Source organism: Hibiscus syriacus, unplaced genomic scaffold (assembly GCF_006381635.1).
Source record: "Hibiscus syriacus cultivar Baekdansim isolate YM2019G1 unplaced genomic scaffold, ASM638163v2 tig00110895_pilon, whole genome shotgun sequence".
NCBI classification, from domain to species: domain Eukaryota; kingdom Viridiplantae; phylum Streptophyta; class Magnoliopsida; order Malvales; family Malvaceae; genus Hibiscus; species Hibiscus syriacus.
Genome location: NW_024062903.1, coordinates 1699460 through 1718982, shown reverse-complemented (window position 1 = coordinate 1718982; position 19523 = coordinate 1699460).

The following is a 19523-nucleotide window of genomic DNA, read 5'->3' as shown; positions in this document are numbered from 1 at the left end:
AAGATTCGAACCCATGCACTATAAAACCTGTAAAAAAAACAAGAACAAGGGGGAGTTTTCTAGAGCTATCGAAACCCATAAAAAGAAATATAAAAAATAAGAAGAGGAAAGTGACTCAACTCCTGTTTGGAGAGTGAATGTCATCGGAGAACCATCATCAAAAAAGGTAAAAAATTGAATCTTTTGGTGTAGATCTATGACGTTGAGGTCATTTTCACATTGTTTGAAGCCTATATTCGGGTTCGAATTTGGGTTCATAAAATGAGTCTTTTAAGGTTAGTTTGGTTTCCGACCACCGTGGGTGGTGGCCGAAGTGATGGCCAGAATTGTGAGGGCTCGTCAGAGAGGATGGTTGGACGAGGGAGACTTGAGAGAATGGGAGTGAAAGTGAGAATTTTTTGGGGGATTTGTTATAAGGTGTGAACTTCTGTTTTGCGACGGTTAAAAAACAGCTAAAAAACGACGTGGTCGATTAAACAAGTGTCAATTAAAATTTAGATCGGTTAAGTTATATAATTTAACCGAAAATATTATCAAGTATAATAACATATTAGGTACAGTTAATATAATGGAATAGGTAGCGCTTATATAATAAAATAGACATTTAACCGAAAATATTATCAAGTACAATAACATATTAGGTAACGCTTATATAATGTAATAGGTAGCGCTTATATTGACCTATTTTCTAACTAAACCGGTATATTTATACCGGTAACAATACAAATTTACCTATGATATTATAATTATCGATTTCGATGTTTTTGGGATCGATACAATTTTAACTATATCGACACTTTATGCGTACACTTCTTTGGATATTTATTCTGGAAAAAAGTATCGACACAAAATTAAAAAGTGTCGATATATTATGTAGACCTATTTTCTCATAAAACCGATATATTTCTATCGGGTACATTGTAAATTTACCTATTACATTGTAATTATCGGTTTCGATGTTTTTTGGATCGATACTTTTAATAAATGTATCGACACTTTATGCATGCACCTCGTTTGGCATTCATTATGGACAAAATATATCGACACAAATATAAAAAGTGTCGATACATTATGTTAACCTATTCTCTCATAAAATCGGTATATTTATACCGTTTACATTGTAAATTTACCTATTACATTATAATTATCGGTTTCGATATTTCTGGGATCGATACTTTGAATAAATGTACCGATACTTTGAATAAATATACCGACACTTTATGCGTGCACCTCGTTTGGGCATTCATTCTGGACAATAAGTATCGACACAAATTCCACAAGTGTCGATACATTATGCTGGCATGTTTTCTAATTAATTGGTATATTTATACCGGTTACATTTTTAATTTATCTATTACATTATAATTATTGGTTTCGATGTTTTTGGGGTCCATACTTTTAGAAAATGTATCGACACATATTTAGGTAGTTATTGTACATACCTAAATATGTCCTGCGAATTTAATGTTGTACCCACCCTTCAACTACCACTACCACATCCTATTGAAAGCACGACTGAAACATGTTGTTCAATGAACCTTTACTTACATCTCCATCAACTCCAGGACCACTGAACTTGCACAAAAAATTTTTTTGCCATAGATCATATTGATGCAGACAATGTTAAGCCAACCGAGGAATGCCATGAAGTACATAATGTTGATGAATCTGACAGATTGGTTGGTCAGCTCTTCTCTTCACGTGATCAAGCTTGGTACTTTTACAAGGGATTCACACGGGAACATGGGTTTAGTGCACGCAAGGGAACAACACGGCTTGACATGGAAGAGAATGTAAAGACACAAGAATTTTGTTGTTCCAAAGAAGGGTTTCGAGTATCAAAAGACAATATTGTTGATCGTCAACGTGCTCATACTCCAGTCATAAGAACATGATGCAAGGCTAGAGTCGTATTTACAACAACAAATACAAACGATCACTGAGTTATAAGTAAGTCTTATCAGAAACATAATCATGCATTGTACACACCTGCTATGACACCATTTATGCGTTCTAATAGAGCTGTAAGTAAGGCTGATATCGATGAGGCAACAACATTGAAAGAAGTCAGTGTTGGCACATCACAAGTAATGAACTATTTAACGCAATAGGCAGGGGGCTATCATAATATTGGATTTACACATAAAGACCTCTACAATTCACTTAAAAGAGGTCAAGCAAAGGAAATCGTCGATTGGGATATGAATGCGCTTATTGTTTATTTTGATTATAAGAAGCATGATGATCTCGGGTTTTTTATGACATACTCGGTAGACGAATCAGGGGCATTGCATAATCTTATTTGGTCGGATTCTACATTGAGATCAGATTATACATGCTTCGGTGATGTAATTGCGTTCGACACAAAATACAAAGATAATTTGTATAGTCGACCAATTATGCCCATTGTCGGTGTCAATCATCACCATAACACAATTTGTTTGCCACTGCCATAATCGTTCACGAGACGTCTTAATCTTTCGAGTGGGTGTTACTGAATTTTTTAAAAGGCATGATGAATAAATCGCCTATTTCAATTGTCATCGATGATGATAGGGCAATGCAGAGGGCTATTAAATATGTTATCCCTTATGCTAAGCACAGATTATGTTCTTGGCATCTTTCTCGCAATTCACAAGCTAACATTGGTGACCCACAATTTACAGCAGCATTCTCAAAATGCACGGCTTCCTGGTGGACAACCGATAAATTTGATATTCAATGGCATTCAGTTGTTTCATAATTCAATGTCGAAAGCATCCATGAGTGATTGAGAAGGGAAATACTTGACACTTATGGACACAAGCATATCTAACCGGTCATTTCTTTGCCAATATTCGCTCAACACAAAGGTGCGAGTCTATGAATGCTTCACTCGCGATTGCACTGAAACACAAGAAGACATATTTAGATGTTGTTCGTGCAATTGAAGATGGAATTAGTAGAATGCATATGAACGAGTTGAAAGCGGATTACTTAAGTTCTCAGACGAAGCCCTTCTAGTTCACAAAATTGGTTGACCTTGAAAGCCATGCTGTTGAGATTTATACGAGCGAATCTTTTCATGCGTTCCAAGAAGAACTTCTACAGGAGACATTGTACCGGATTCAGGAAGAGATTCAATCATTATTAGATGAATGTCAAAATTATATTTTGACAAAGTACAAAGAAAAAAATAGGACTTCTCGCACGAAAACCCTAAATTGCTCATGCAAAAAATCCGAGACCGTCGGACTTTCATGTTGCCATAAACTTCACGTTTTGAAGAACTTGGATTACACATATTTTCCCGGGTTTTTGATTCAAAGTAGGTGGACTAAGGATGCGAAGACACCTGCACCCAGTTTTATTGACTTGAATGTGCCTCCAAAAGTAATGTAAATGGCAAGGTTTGCTGCTCTACATACAACGTCAAATAGGTTATGCTACATTACATCAAAGATAGACGTGTCTTTCAAAACCGCAAGAGATGAGATGAAAAGACTAACAGAAGAATTTGAAAACTCGTTTGGTTTGAATGATTCAGTCCACCGAAGCAGTGTAGTAAAAAACGTTTGTGACCCTTAACGAAAACAACGCAAGCAAAAAGAAGTGCCAAAGAATAAGGTCGAGAAGAAAATTAGGCGATGTGGGTTCTGCAACGGTGAGGGGCATAACAAACTCATATGTCCTCAAGTCAAGCTCAGTTTGAATACAAGCACACAAACCTACATCAACTGATTTTCTCGAAGATGGAATGGAATGGACATTCAGTCCCGCACATGATGACAACGATCTCCATATATCATAAGTAAGAACATGACTCCTATTGTGTATAAGAAACATGTACAACAACCTATTGCTAACTTTTCTCATCTCATACATAATTACATTCACATACAAAATTATAAATCGAATACAAAATTTGTGGCTTACGAGATCGTTTAATATTCCATCCGCATCATGACATAAATGCCAAATAATATGTAGAATAGAGCCTCCCGCAAATCATGGCTAGAACTGATTCTGTAACTAGGATTATCCAGGTTAATCATGTTGACTGCATAGGCAATAAAACCTGGGGTCCAAATGGTAAGCTAGGAATTGGTAAGGCAAGCTTTCTTTGAGGGTTTAGGGACTGAATCCCTCCAACGTAAGGAGTGCATGATTGAACATTACATATAATAGTTGTATTCATTTGTTGAAGAATTGTTCTTAATTTTATATAAGGATAGTTATAATGATATTTGTTCAGGTTTCGGGACCAATTAGTTAGATGCATGCAGTACCCTATATCCTTGAGGCATATAACAAGAAATCTGGCACTTAAAGATTTTGCAAGAGCGGTAGCTTTTTCTCTGAATGAAGATCGAACCTAAAATTAACTTTGCAATTATGCCTATCACACTGAAGAGAACCTGCTGAATGATAGGATTTGCACACAACTGCGAGTATTTTAAACCCTAAACCCAACTAATCTACTAAAATTATGCAACAGAAATCTCAGGATTTCCCATAAAATACTTGCAGTTGTGAAATCCTATCATTTAGCTGGTTCTCTTCAACATGATAGGTATAATTGCAAAGTTGATTATAGGTTCGGTCTTCATGCAAAGCAAAAGCTACCGCTCTTGGTAAATCTTTAAGCGCTACATTTTTTGTGCTCTGCCACGAGGATATAGGGTATTGCATGAATCTAACTAATTGGTCTCGAAACGTGAACGAATATCATTACAACTATCCTTATATAAAATTAAGAACAATTCTTCAACAACTGAATACAACTATTATATATAATGTTAAATCATGAACTCCTTACATTGGAGGGATTCAGTCCCTAAACCCTCAAAGAAAGCATGCCTTACCAATTCCTAGCTTACCATTTGGACCCTACAAGGGGGTTTTATTGGCTATGCAGTCAACATGATTATGAACTTCCTTTATCCTTTGGCATTCAGTCAGACTGTGGAGATTTGAAATTTGTAATCAATTAAAAGTTATTAAATACTTTAATCCAATTACCATTTCAAGAACAATTACATGAATACATTGATACTTATTGGTCGCTTTCGATTTTCTTCAATGTTGATACGCTGGGGCTCCATTTGAAGGTCATCATCTTCGCGAACAAAGATTGAACTTTCAACCTATAACCATTTGAAAATAGAAAACTTTAAAACCTAACCCCCTATTTCCGAATACTAACATTCTAAAAAATTAGGGTATCGACAACATACCTATCGAACACATGAAGGGAAAAAAAAGTGTCCAATTTGGAAATCAATCAAAACCTAATTTGAATACCACAATATCGATAAATTTATATGAAGATATGATCGGTTATGAACGTTGGTCTTCATCGAAGTGGAAGTGGAAGAGTTCTCTTTTACCTTTAGGTTTTTTTTTTATTTGGGGTTTGTTATAAAATATATATATATATAATGAAGGAAAAAAACACGCGTAATTTAAAAAATAATTATCGACACAAATTTTAAAAGTGTCGATACATTATGGAGACCTATTCTCTCATAAACTTGATATATTTATACTGGTTACATTGTAAATTTATCTATTACATTATATTTATGGGTTTCGATGTTTTTGGGATTGATACAAATTTAAATGTATCGACACTTTATGTGTGCACCTCGTTGTCATTCATTCTGGACAAAAAAGTATCGACACATATTTAAATATTGTCGATACATTATGTTGACATGTTTTCTAATTAAACTTGTATACTTATACCGGTTACATTGCAAAATTACCTATTACATTATAATTATGGGTTTCGATGTTCTTAGGATCGATACAATTTCAAATGTATCGACACTTTATGTGTGAACCTCGTTTAATATTCATTCTGGACAAAAAGTTTCGACATAAATGTAAAAAGTATCGATATATTATGTATACCTATTTTCTCATAAAATCGGTATTTCGTACCGGTTACATTGCAAAATTACCTATTACATTATAATTATCGGTTTTGATGTTTTTGGGATCGATACAATTGTAAATGTATCGACACTTTATGCGTGAACCTCGTTGAGCATTCATTCTGGACAAAAAATATCGACACAAATGTAAACAGTGTCGATACATTATATATACCTATTTTCTCATAAAACCGGTATATTTATACTGGTTACATTGTAAATTTACCTATTACATTATAATTTTCAATTTCAATTATCGGGATTTTTAGTTGCCATTTGTTGCATTTCCCGTATACCACCTAGATCATACGTCCGAAATGTTTATGACGCTTTAACTGTTTGAGAACCAAATGCATCACCGTTGATATTTTAAATCTGTAGCTGCTTCTACATCAAGTATGTTTGGCTAAGACGGTTTCAGTTTAGGGTTAACCTACCTCAATAAACTGGCTAAAATGGATAGTATCCGGAAGGCATTCTTCGGATATCCAATCTTCCTGCTTGTTAACCAAAAATTACGATGTTCGGGATTTCCCTCGCGTTTAAAGTTGAAAAAAACAATGGAAATTAAGAATAATCAATGATAACATGCATATTGTCTAAGTTAATAAGTTTTGAAAAAGGTAAGTTGTTACCTTAGAAATGAAATTTGAAACACTCCTGATGCTTCCATTGAGTAAGTTATTGTTTGGATAAAACAAAGGCTCGGGCTAATATTTATAGTGGAGCCGAAATTTATATTGAAATTCAAACTCAAATTGAAATTTAAATTCAAACTCCAATTACATATGAAATGAACTTGAAATGCAGTGTTAAATTGAACATGTAAATTGCATAATTGATTCATACTGTTCAAGTAACATGCGTTATGAACCATCAAGCGGGTAAAAGACAATATTGATTCAGTTCAAAGCTGAGTTGTGAGTTGATGGGGTTGTCACACTTGTCACATGGGAATAAAGTACTCACATGGAAGAGATAGATAGATTGTTTTGTTATACACAACCCATCCCATCCGAATGGAATATTTACCATATAAGTCACATATTATACTGTGGAATATTAAAATACACAATTATTGTGTTATATGTTATAGTATTTTTGAATCGAATGAAAATATACACATAATATAATCAAACTAAAACATATATACACAACAAACTTATGCATAATAATGTTCAAATAATGTACCCACAACGAAATTAATCCGATGAAAAAGAGTTATTTCTAACGAAGTACGGAACATTAGGCGCCTTCAACAAATTTTCCTAATATATAAATAATTTCAATTATCAAACTAATGAGGTATAATTTTACTAACAAGAAATTAAATTCGCATAAACAGGAATAAATTTGTGTCATACCTAGAGCATTATTGTCCGAATGGGAAGCAGCGTCGAAGGGATGTGGACATATGTAATTGTATTTCTATATAAACACATAAATTGTTAATCAATCAATGTATTAACACCTATTTACCTAGAAAAACATATTACATAAATGTAACTTAATCATTTTTTCCACTGAATCATCGACCAACAGTGTATTTAGGTCGTTAAAATCAGAAACGCGTTCCAAACATCATTGAGATCTTTACAGTAAGTAACATTATCGTCTTTTTTACACTTTGCTTGATCATGTTCACAAACAGTCGAACATAAATATGTAGGAATCATAGATAAATAAAAGTCAGCAAAGTATAATGACATTCATCTTACCCAAATGAATAGAAAATGGTCAGATAACAAAGGTAGTTTCTCAAGTACACGGTCGATGTTATGCCTGAGATTGTAATCAAGTTTGAATGTTAACATTTAATTGTATATTAACGATTTTGGCTATAGTAATTCAATTGCTCAACAGTTCTAACCTCATCTTGGAAGACCAAATGGGAACAACAAAATTTTTACACAAAAATGCATAAATTCATATAATCATGTTCTGAGGATAACATCTACAACATAAAGAAAATGAGATTAAAGTTATACGCTTATATGTTAAAATAATGGATACAAAAGAACATAATTAAAACCTTTTGGTTGTCTTGGGAAGTAGGCAAGGACACCATTGACATAAAAAATTACAAGTTTTCTTGCAGGCAGTGTTGCAGACATGATATACTTGTTTGGATCATCATCATGATCATCTTCATCTTCATTGACCGCTTGGTTGTCAACATCTGTTAAAATAAAATAAAATACATTTTACAACATGTAAATGTTTAGAAACATAAATAATTAATTACCTATTTGATTTCGTTGACGTAATTCGTCACACAAGATGGAGACTTCATCGCGCAATGATGTAATATCGGCTCGCATTCCGCTGACAAGGAAGTCAATATGCTTCTCGAGCTTCTTCCATCATTACGTCTCCCATTGGTTGGTCGTCTTCATGGCCAATAGGGTCAATTTCCTCCCTCTCTTGATCTAATACAACATCCTTGACACGCTTCCAACCGATCTTTTCAAAAAAATCATATCTCGCTCTGGTAATAAATAACATGTCAATCTTGCGGGTTAATCGAAGAGGGGCGTCAAGCGAAAAATCAACTTTTTTCTTATTCAACAAATGGGTGATGACACATCCATATGGTAGTGAAGTTGAAATTGATGCTCCATTTGTGACCATATATACAATTGAATTATATATCAGTTTATCAATGTTTGGAGCCATTTTGGATCTATACTTTGCTATCCACCAATAATCGATGTCTCGAATCATTGAATGTTTTCCTTCAGTAGGTCGAATAAACCAAGTGCGCATTTTGTGAAACACTCTCGACTCTACATCTAGGTGAATTGGACTATTTCTAGCAACCCGTTGTATTGTAGTATCTAAATCATTTTCATATGAATTCCCTTTATTCTCTACACCTATACCCTCCGCAATAGTATCAAGATATATATATATCATTCCCCATGATATGAGTATTAATTCATATTATATTACTCTTATTAGGCTCACGCTGGAAGAAAGCATTATTGTAGAATACTCTAACTAGGTTGGGGTAATATTTTGGTTCTACGCCAAGTAATTCAAGCCAACCCCAAGATTTAAAACTAAAACCATATTTATCATCGAACAAGAAACCCAGGTCAATGAAATATTCGGGATGAATCTTCCTTACTTTGAAGCTCCTTTGCCATCTATTTTTCTCCTCATCGGATCTAAAGTTCAGAGTTTTGAATGACCTGATTTAATCAAAAAAAGTGATTGGTTGAAAAGGAGGTTGTTGTTGAGAAGAGCTTTCAGAAAGATCGCGCCTCTGACGCTGATGTTTTGGAGCCATTTTGGGTGTGGATGCTGTTACATTGGAACACAAACACATTAACAAAAAAAAACACATTAAGGAAAAAAAGAGTCCAATTTGGAAATTAATCAAACCCTAATTTATGGAAAAACATCGATAAATTTACCTGAATATCTGATCGTAACTGTTATGAGAACGTTGGTATTCGTCGAAGTCAAAGAGTTCTCTTCTGCCTTTAGGTTTAGGGTTTTTTGATTTGGAGGTTGTATCGATTATAATCTATAAATAATGAAGGGAAAATAAACACGTGAAATTTAAAAAAATATCGACACAAATTTAAAAAGTGTCGATACATTATGTAGACCTATTCTCTCTTAACACCGGTATATGTATACCGGTTACATTGAAAAATTATCTATTACATTATTATTATGGGTTTTGATGTTTTTGGGGTCGACACCTTTTATAAATGTATCGACACTTTATACGTGGACCCTTTTGGGCATTCATTCTGGACAAAAAGTATCGACACAAATTCCAAAAGTGTCGATACATTATGTAGACCTATTCTCTCATAAAGCCGGTATATTTATACCACTTACATTAGAAATATACCTATTACATTGTAATTAACGGTTTCGATGTTTTTGGGATCGATACAATTTTAAATGTATCGACACAAATTTAAAAGGTATCGACACTTTATGCGTACACCTCGTTTGGGCATACATTCTAAACAAAAAGTATCGACACAAATTATAAAAGTGTCGATACATAATGTAGACCATTCTCTCATAAAACATGTATAAATATACCGCTTACATTGTAAATTTACCTATTACAATATAATTATGGGTTTCGATGTTTTTGGGATCGATACTTTTTATAAATGTATCGACACTGTATGCGTGCACCTAGTTTGGGCATTCATTCTGAACAAAAAGTATCGACACAAATTTCAAAAGCGTTGATACATTATGTAGACCTATTCTCTCATAAAACCGATATATTTATACCGGTTACATTGACAAATTACCTATTACATTATAATTATGGGTTTCAATGCTTTTGGGATTGACACTTTTTATAAATGTATCGACATTTTATGCGTGCACCTAGTTTGGCATTTATTATGGACAAAATGTATCGACACAAATTTAAAAGGTATCGACACTTTATGCATACACCTCGTTTGGGCATACATTCTGGACAAAAAGTATCGACACAAATTATAAAAGTGTCGATACATGAACTGGACCTATTCTCTCATAAAATCGGTATAAATATACCACTTAAATTGTAAATTACCTATTACAATATAATTATGGGTTTCGATGTTTTTGGGATCGATACTTTTTATAAATGTATCGACACTATATGCGTGCACCTAGTTTGGGTATCCATTCTGAGCAAAAAGTATCGACAAAAATTTCAAAAGTGTCGATACATTATGTAGACCTATTCTCTCATTAAACCGATATATTTATACCGGTTACATTGACAAATTACCTATTACATTGTAATTATGGGTTTCAATATTTTTGGGATCGACATTTTTTATAAATGTATCGACACTTTATGCGTGCACCTAGTTTGACATTCATTATGGACAAAATGTATCAGCACAAATTTAAAAGGTGTCGACACTTTATGCGTACACCTCGTTTGTTCATACATTCTGGACAAAAAGTATCGACCTAAATTATAAAAGTGTCGATACATGATGTAGACCTATTCTCTCATAAAACCGGTATAAATATACCGCTTACATTGTAAATTTACCTATTACAATATAATTATGGGTTTTGATGTTTTTGGGATCGATACTTTTTATAAATGTATCGACATTATATGCTTGCACCTAGTTTGGACATTCATTCTGAACAGAAAGTATCGAGACAAATTTAAAAAGTGTGGGTACATTATGTAGACCTATTCTCTCATAAAACTGGTATATTTATACTGGTTACATTGACAAATTACATATTACATTGTAATTATGGGTTTCGATGTTTTTGGGATCAACACTTTTTATAAATGTATCGACACTTTATGTGTGCACCTAGTTTTCCATTCATTCTGGATAAAATGTATCGACGCGAATTTTAAAAGCGTCGATACATTATATAGACCTATTCTCTCATAAAACCGGTATATATCCACCGATTACATTGCAAATTTATTTATTACATTGTAATTATGGGTTTCGAAGTTTTTGGGATCGATATTTTATAAATGTATCGAACATGTACTTATCTATTCTCTCATTAAATCGATATATTTTACCTATTACTTTATAATAATTGGCTTCGATGTTTTTAGGATCGATACTTACAATAAATGTATCGACACAGTTTTTTTTTTGGAAACTTTACGTTTGGAAACCATACTGGACAAAATGTTGGAAACAAATCTTTGTGTTTATTAATTTTTTCATTAAAAATCTATTTTTACCACATTCATTGTAAATTTACCTATTACTTTAAAGTTATTGAATTTTGTAGTTATTGTACATACCTAAATATGGAATGGCCATTCAGTCCCGCACATGATGACAATTATGTTAGTGACATTTGGAATAATGCAGACAATGATCTCCATACATCGTAAGTAAGAACATGACTCCTACTGTGTATAAGAAACATGTACAACAACCTATTGCTAACTTTTCTCATCTCATACATAATTACATTCACATACAAAATTATAAATCGTATACAAAATTATAAATCTTATACAAAATTAACCCTACATTTACATTATCGCTTCCTTTTGCTATTCTTGTGTCTCATGACAGCTTTTGTCATCTCCTCTCTTAGTTTATTTTGATTGTGGCTTACGAGATCGTTTAACATTTGCATACGATCCCAATGTCCAACAACCTATATTCAAATTGTCAGTACATTAAGTATTGTAAACCACAGTATTCAATCTACGAATTTTAACAATTTAACCGCAAACTAATTTTTAATTCCACTTTCAAAATCACCAGTTGTCCCTCTAGAACCGATCGATTCCATCCGCATCATCACATAAATGCCGCAATCATATATGTTACAAAATTTGAATACCATACATGTCAATTATGAAACCTGCATAAATTAAGCTTTCTATTTATGATAACATCTCATACCCATTCAATTGCTCATTCATCTTATGCTCCACAAATTTGAAATTTTTCAAGGGGACCTTTCCTAGAGAGCCACATGCTTCTACCCAATTGTGTTTCTTATTATAACTATCTAATATTTTCATCTGTATTAAAAAATATGAATTTATGATTCAAACAAATTATGCATTATAATTTACATAATTTCCTTTCATACATACCAATCTCTTATCATCATTCACTCTCTGTTTAGCTGCTTTAGATGTAAACATGCTATCATATATTATTGCAACACGTTCTACCATATCCAACACCAACATATACCAATGTGAATTATTGTAGTTTATTGTGATCATGATCTGCAACAAATTTCACACCCAATTTGACAAAATTCAACATTATATATCCAAAAACATAATTTACAATTCGTATAGTTCTTACCTTCTCACAGTCAGTGAATTTCACATAGTTATCCAATATGAGACCCCAAAAGCTCGCAATACCCTCAACAGTTACTTTTCTATTGGTCTCCAATGCTTGTTACTATAATTACACGATAATCATTATTAATTTATCGTCCATAACATTACTTTTCAACATTTATTAATTTAACTCACCGCTAAGTGGTATGGAAGGTAGCCAATCCTCCGGCGTGACTTTTTCGAATCGTAGCATACTGTCCAGGCGAGCAAATCAATAACCTAACAAAATTAATTACACGATCAGAACATATTCAATATGTTTTAACATTTTGTACTTTCTACTTACCACACCGCTAACCCATTCCGTAGGCTTTAACGTTGCAATATCGGATACACTAGCGAATTGATTTCCCATTGAGATTAGAGTGTAACCCCCTAGACTCGGCCTATGCGTTTCGACTAAGTCTAGTGGATCACATACATGATTCTTAAAGACATTTTCTGAAACCGTTATTCAATCATTGTAAAATCACATTATAAATGACATGATATTATACTATCAAAACCCAACTCATAAATATAATACCAATAAGTAAAAAAAAATTAATTTAAAACATGTCTTCAAAATCAAAATCACGATAAATCGAATATTAATAGTAAAAGTGTAATCACTATAAAATCCAATACTTTAAAATAAGGTCCATGTCACCAAAATAAAGTCAACCTGAATGATAAAAACATTACAATCAAATATACTTCAAAAGATATGTTGATCCTCCAAGTGCTCAATCCGGGGTATCTAACCAACAGTATCTGAAAGGGGGAAAACGTTTTCGAAAGGTGAGCTAGGCTCAGTGTGTCCCAATATTACCTTAAAATCACAATAGGTACATTAAACAAATCATAGTCCAGTAAATCTTATAAATTCATAAAAGAGTTTAACTTTTGAAAATCATAGTTTAAACTATTTTCTTGTACACCATCAGTAGTTCCCAAAACTATTTTCCATATAGCTTACTTTAAGCACACAACAAAAAGAAAGCCAACCTAAGGATAAGTTTTAGAGCTTGTATCCTTAGGCCCGTAAGTCCAAGTCCATATAGCTTACCCTAAGCACACAGCAAGGGAAGCCAACCTAATGTATCTTGGGGCCCCAAGAGTCACATTAGACCTATTCTGTTTATTAGCTTGATCAGAGCTATACTATTGTAATTCAATCCAAAAGTTCAATTTCACCGTGACACAAATTCCATAAATCATCACATTAAATTGGTGCATCAATAAAATAGTAACCAAAGAACTTAGTGTACCTCATATTAAAACCAATAAAACAGTTCAGTAATAATTAGGGAACATACCTCGATAATAGGTTCAAATAGTAGATCTACTGATTGCTGGTTTCACCACGCACTGCTACAGTTTTCGAACCTATTTTATAATAATACTATATTACTTATGGGTAACATAAATAAATCTCTAAAATCATTAAATTTACGGGTCTTACGGGTGAATACTGGCACACGTAGTTTAATTGATCTAGAAGAGCTGGGTCGAGCTGTCGAACGATCTGGAGAGTCTCTTGTACCTTCAAACAATAATAATTTATCAGCCCCAAATCTTACTTAATTGTTCAAAGCTAAATTCTTAAGTATATAAGCATTTTCAGGGTTTGACTATCAATTTGGAGGATTTCGGGTCTGAATTTGGTCAAAATGATTGCAGAATCAGAATCAAGACGTCGAAAAACATAAAGTATGACTTTTCGAAAATTTAAATTCTTGGTCAAAGTCAAAGTCAACCACTTTGACCGTCGATTTGTAGGCCTTCGGGTTTGAATTTGACGAAACAGACTTCGGAAACGGATTCGGGACGTCGAAAACTATCAGAATAGGTATACTCGGAAAAGATTAATTGTCGTTTAATTCTCGGTCAAAGCTATTTTAAGTTTTGGTCAAATGTGGTCAACGATCACGGTCAACGGTCGGGTCCGGTCAAGTCGGTCGGGTCAGGTCAGGTCAGATCGGGTCAGACCGGTTCAGACCGGTCAGACCAATTCGAACCGGTCGAAACCGGTCAAACCAGTTTTCCAGCTGCTCACTCTCCCTGCGGCGGTGCGTGTGGCACGTGAGACCACCTCCGGGGGTCTAAAAATTACGAAAAAAATTCCAAAAATTATTTTGAGCGATTTCGAGATACTTACAACGATCGGTTCAAATTTTTGAACGGCGGAGAGCTCGAATTTCAACTCGGCCGAATCTTTAACTGCTCCCCCTCCTCACGCGCCGCCGTCGACGGTGAACAAGGTTGACACCGACGGACTCGCAACGATACAAGGAACACGATGGTGCAGGAGGTGTCGTAAACGAAACAACGATCGGTGATGAATTTGAGATTTTCCCGGCGATCGAGCTAAATAAAACGTCGAGACTTTAACTGGAAATTCCCGACATTTGGCAGCGTTTCGCTTCAATTAATTTGAAGGGTTTGTTTCTCGCTCGATGATGAACACAACGGTGGTTTCAAAACGACGATCGAAATTCGGACGGCGTCGAGATCTAAGTCGGAAATCGGCGTAGGGGGAAGGGAATTTGGGAGTGTGGTTTTCTGTTTTTGAAATAGAAACCACACGTATATAACATATAACCCCAAACTTACCTAACTTTTTGGGTAAATTTAGGGCTTAGTCCCTAAATTTTCTTTAGCTCTAAAACAAGCTCCAAGTTTTAAAATATTTCAATTTAGTCCCCAAATTTTCGCCAATTTTCATAATTAACCTCCAATTTTAATTAAATACTATTTTGTAAATATTCGGGTTGTTATAATTCTCCCCCTCTACAAGAAATTTCGTCCTCGAAATTTACCTTATAAGAATAGTTGAGGAAACTGAGCCTCCATTGACTCCAATGTCTCCCAAGTAGCTTCTGAGGAGCCTCGGTTACTCCATTAAACTTTGACCATTGGAATACGCCTATTCCGAAGAACTCGCTCATCTCTTTCTAAGATCTGGATGGGCTCCTCCTCATATGAAAAATCAGGTCTCAGCTCTACCTCATCAACTTGAATGATGTGATCTGGATCTGGACGGTATCGCCTTAACATAGACACATGAAAAACATCATGAATACGACTAAGATGGGAAGGCAACTCAAGCTGATAAGCAACAGGTCCAACTTTCTTCAGAATACGATACGGCCCAATAAATTGCGGACTCAGTTTACCCTTACGTCCAAATCTCAATACTTTCTTCCATAGAGATACCTTGAGAAAAACTTGATCTTCAACGTCAAACTGTATATCTTTCCTCCTTTGATCTGCATAAGATTTCTGCCTATCAAATGCCTCTTTCAGACGGTCACGGATCAATCTGACTATGTCTTCCGTCTCCCGCACTAACTCAGGTCCCAAAGTCTTCCTATCACGCAACTCAGTCCAACAAATCGGGGTGCGACACCTACGCCCATAGAGTGCTTCATAGGGTACCATACGAATGCTGGTCTGGTAACTGTTATTATAAGCGAATTCAGCCAAAGGCAAAAAGTTCTCCCAGCTACCATGAAAATCAATTACACAACCCCGTAATATATCCTCCAGAATCTGAATTACTCTCTTAGATTGACCATCAGTTTGTGGGTGGAAGGAGGTACTATAATCCAATCTCGTACCCAAAGCCGTATGAAGCGCCTTCCAAAATCTCGAAGTAAATCTCGGATCTTGATCTGAAATGATAGATAACGGAACACCATGCAATCTAACAATCTCTGAAATATACAACCTCGCCAACTTGTCCAACGTATAATTTACCCGTACAGGAATGAAGTGAGCTGACTTTGTAAGTCTGTCAATAATCACCCAAATTGAGTCCTTTTTCGAAGGAGTCATAGGTAAACCAGTAACAAAATCCATAGTAATACGCTCCCATTTCCATTCAGGAATCTTGATAGGTTGTAACAAACCTGATGGATGTTGATGTTCCGCCTTAACTTGCTGACAAATCAAACACCTCGCCATAAAATTCGAGATGTCCTTCTTCATGCCGACCCAATGATACCTCTGTCTCAAATTCTGATACATCTTATCTCCACCGGGGTGCATAGCATATGGACTACTATGAGGCTCCGTAAGGATAGTCTGCCTCAACTCAGCATCATCAGGCACACAATACCGACATTTGAAGCATAAAACTTCATCCTGATCAAGGGCATAATCTGAGCTTGTCCCTTGCTCTACTTGCTCAAAGATGGAAAGCAAGGAGCTATCAAGGGGCTGTTTAGCTTTGATCTCATCAACCAAGGTCGGCTTAACTTGTAATTCTGCTAATAGAGTGACATCGTCATATAAATTCATCCTGGCCATTAAAGATCTCAACTCTGTTATCGTCTTTCGACTCAAAGCATCCGCTACAATATTAGCTTTACCAGGGTGATAATCAATCACGCAATCATAATCCTTTAGAAGCTCTAGCCAGCGTCGCTGTCTCAAATTAAGCTCCTTCTGGGTCAGAAGATACTTTAAACTCTTATGATCCGTGAAAATGTAACACTTCTCTCCATAAAGATAGTGTCTCCAAATCTTCAAGGTAAAAATCACTATTGCCAACTCCAAATTATGAGTAGGATAATTATACTCATGCGGTCACAGCTGACGGGATGCATAAGCCACCACCTTACTTTCCTGCATTAGAACACAGCCGAGTCCTGAGTGTGACGCATCACTATACACTGTAAAATCCTTCCCGGACTCTGGTTGAATCAATACTGGTGCTTGAGTTAATACCGCCTTTAATTTCTCAAAGCTCTCCTGTTGTGCCTCACCCCAGTCAAACGGCACATTCTTCCTTAACAACTTTGTCAAAGGAGAAGCAATGATCGAAAAGCCCTCAAAAAAACGTCGATAATAACCAGCCAAGCCCAAGAAACTGCGAATCTCAGAGATATTCTTGGGTCGTTTCCAATTCACAATAGCTTCAATCTTGCTTGGATCGACCTGAATACCTCGCCCTGAAATAATATACCCCAGAAACGACACTTCTTGAAGCCAAAACTCACACTTACTTAGTTTGGCATAAAGACGATGCTCTCTCAAAGTTCGCAGAACGATCTTCAAATGCTCGTCATGCTCTGCCTCAGTACGAGAATAGATCAGAATATCATCAATGAAGACCACCACAAATTGATCCAAATATGGTCGGAACACCCGATTCATCAAATCCATGAAAGCTGCAGGAGCATTCGTCAAACCAAAAGGCATCACTAAGAATTCATAATGACCATATCTAGTGCGAATGACTGTCTTTGCAATATCAGATCCATTAACTTTCAATTGATAATACCCCGAACGAAGATCAATCTTAGAGAATACAGTAGCTCCTCGCAACTGATCAAATAAGTCATCAATCCTGGGTAGTGGATATTTATTCTTGACCGTCATCTGATTCAACTTCCGATAGTCAATACATAATCTTAGCGACCCATCCTTATTTTTCACGAACAGAACTGGAGCTCCCCATGGTGAAGTACTATGCCGAATAAATCCTCGATCGAATAATTCTTGCAATTGGACCTTCAACTCCTTAAGTTCTTTTGGAGCCATGCGATAAGGTTTCATAGAAATAGGTGCAGATCCCGGATAAGTCTCTATCTCGAACTCTACCTCTCTATCAGGAGGTAAACCAGGCAACTCCTCTGGAAAGACATCAGGAAACTTGCTAACTGTACGGATCTCTTCGTTCATGGACAATGAACCTTTAGTGTTCAAAATACAAGCAATGAAAGTCTCATACCCCTTCCGGATCATACGATCAATTTCCATCGCTGAAACTATATTGGAGAGATAGCCACGCCGTTCACCAGTTAACACAACAGTCCGACCATCTGAAGTCTTTAGAGTAGCCTTCTTGTATTCGCAATCCAGATTTACCTTGTGTTTATTCAACCAATCCATCCCAAGAATTAGATCGAACTCCTCTAAAGGAAGTTCCATAAGATCAGCGAGAAAAATTTCTCCCTGAACCTCGAGAGGACAACGCCGAAACACTTTATTCACTAATACCGCTTGTCCTACTGGACTCGTAACTGTAATAGTATTTTCAGTATTCTCGATCGAAATCTGAAGGTTTCAAGATACCGAGCTCGATACATAGGAGTGAGTGGAGCCATTGTCCAGTAATGCAAAGTATGGGATAGAATAAATAGTAAATGTACCTGCAATAACCTCAGGCTCATCTCTGTCATCCCGACGTCTAGTGGCATAAACCAAAGCTGGCTGTCTAGCCTCAGAAACTGTTTGCCCTCTATTTTACTGAGGTCGGGCTCTACTGTCAGTCCTGGACGCTGAACCACGAGCCTTTACTTAGCTACGATCTCTAATTGGAGTCTGTACTGTAGTCTGAGAACGCACAGGAGTCTGAGTAGCGGTCTGCTCAAACGAAGCTACCTGAGGACAATCCCTCCGAAAATGACCACTAGATCCACAATGATAGCAAAGACCCATCTTCTTACGACACTCTCTTGTGTGTTGTTTACCACAAAACTCACAGAGGAACCCATGATAATACGACGAGGAACCGCCTCGACTGCCAACTAACGGTGAGGATGCTGCAGGCCTGAAACGTGTATTGCTTCTCTGAGGGACTGAAGTACGAGTCCTTTTCCTGGACTGTGCTGATGATTCCATCGGGCCTGAAAATTTCTTAGATCGTTCATGTTCAACACGCTCTCTACTAGAAGCTAAAACCTCCACCTCTTCAGCATCTTTGGCTCTGCCCACCAGCACATCAAATATCTCATCCTGATGGGTTACAACTTGCCTACACAGCTCGTATC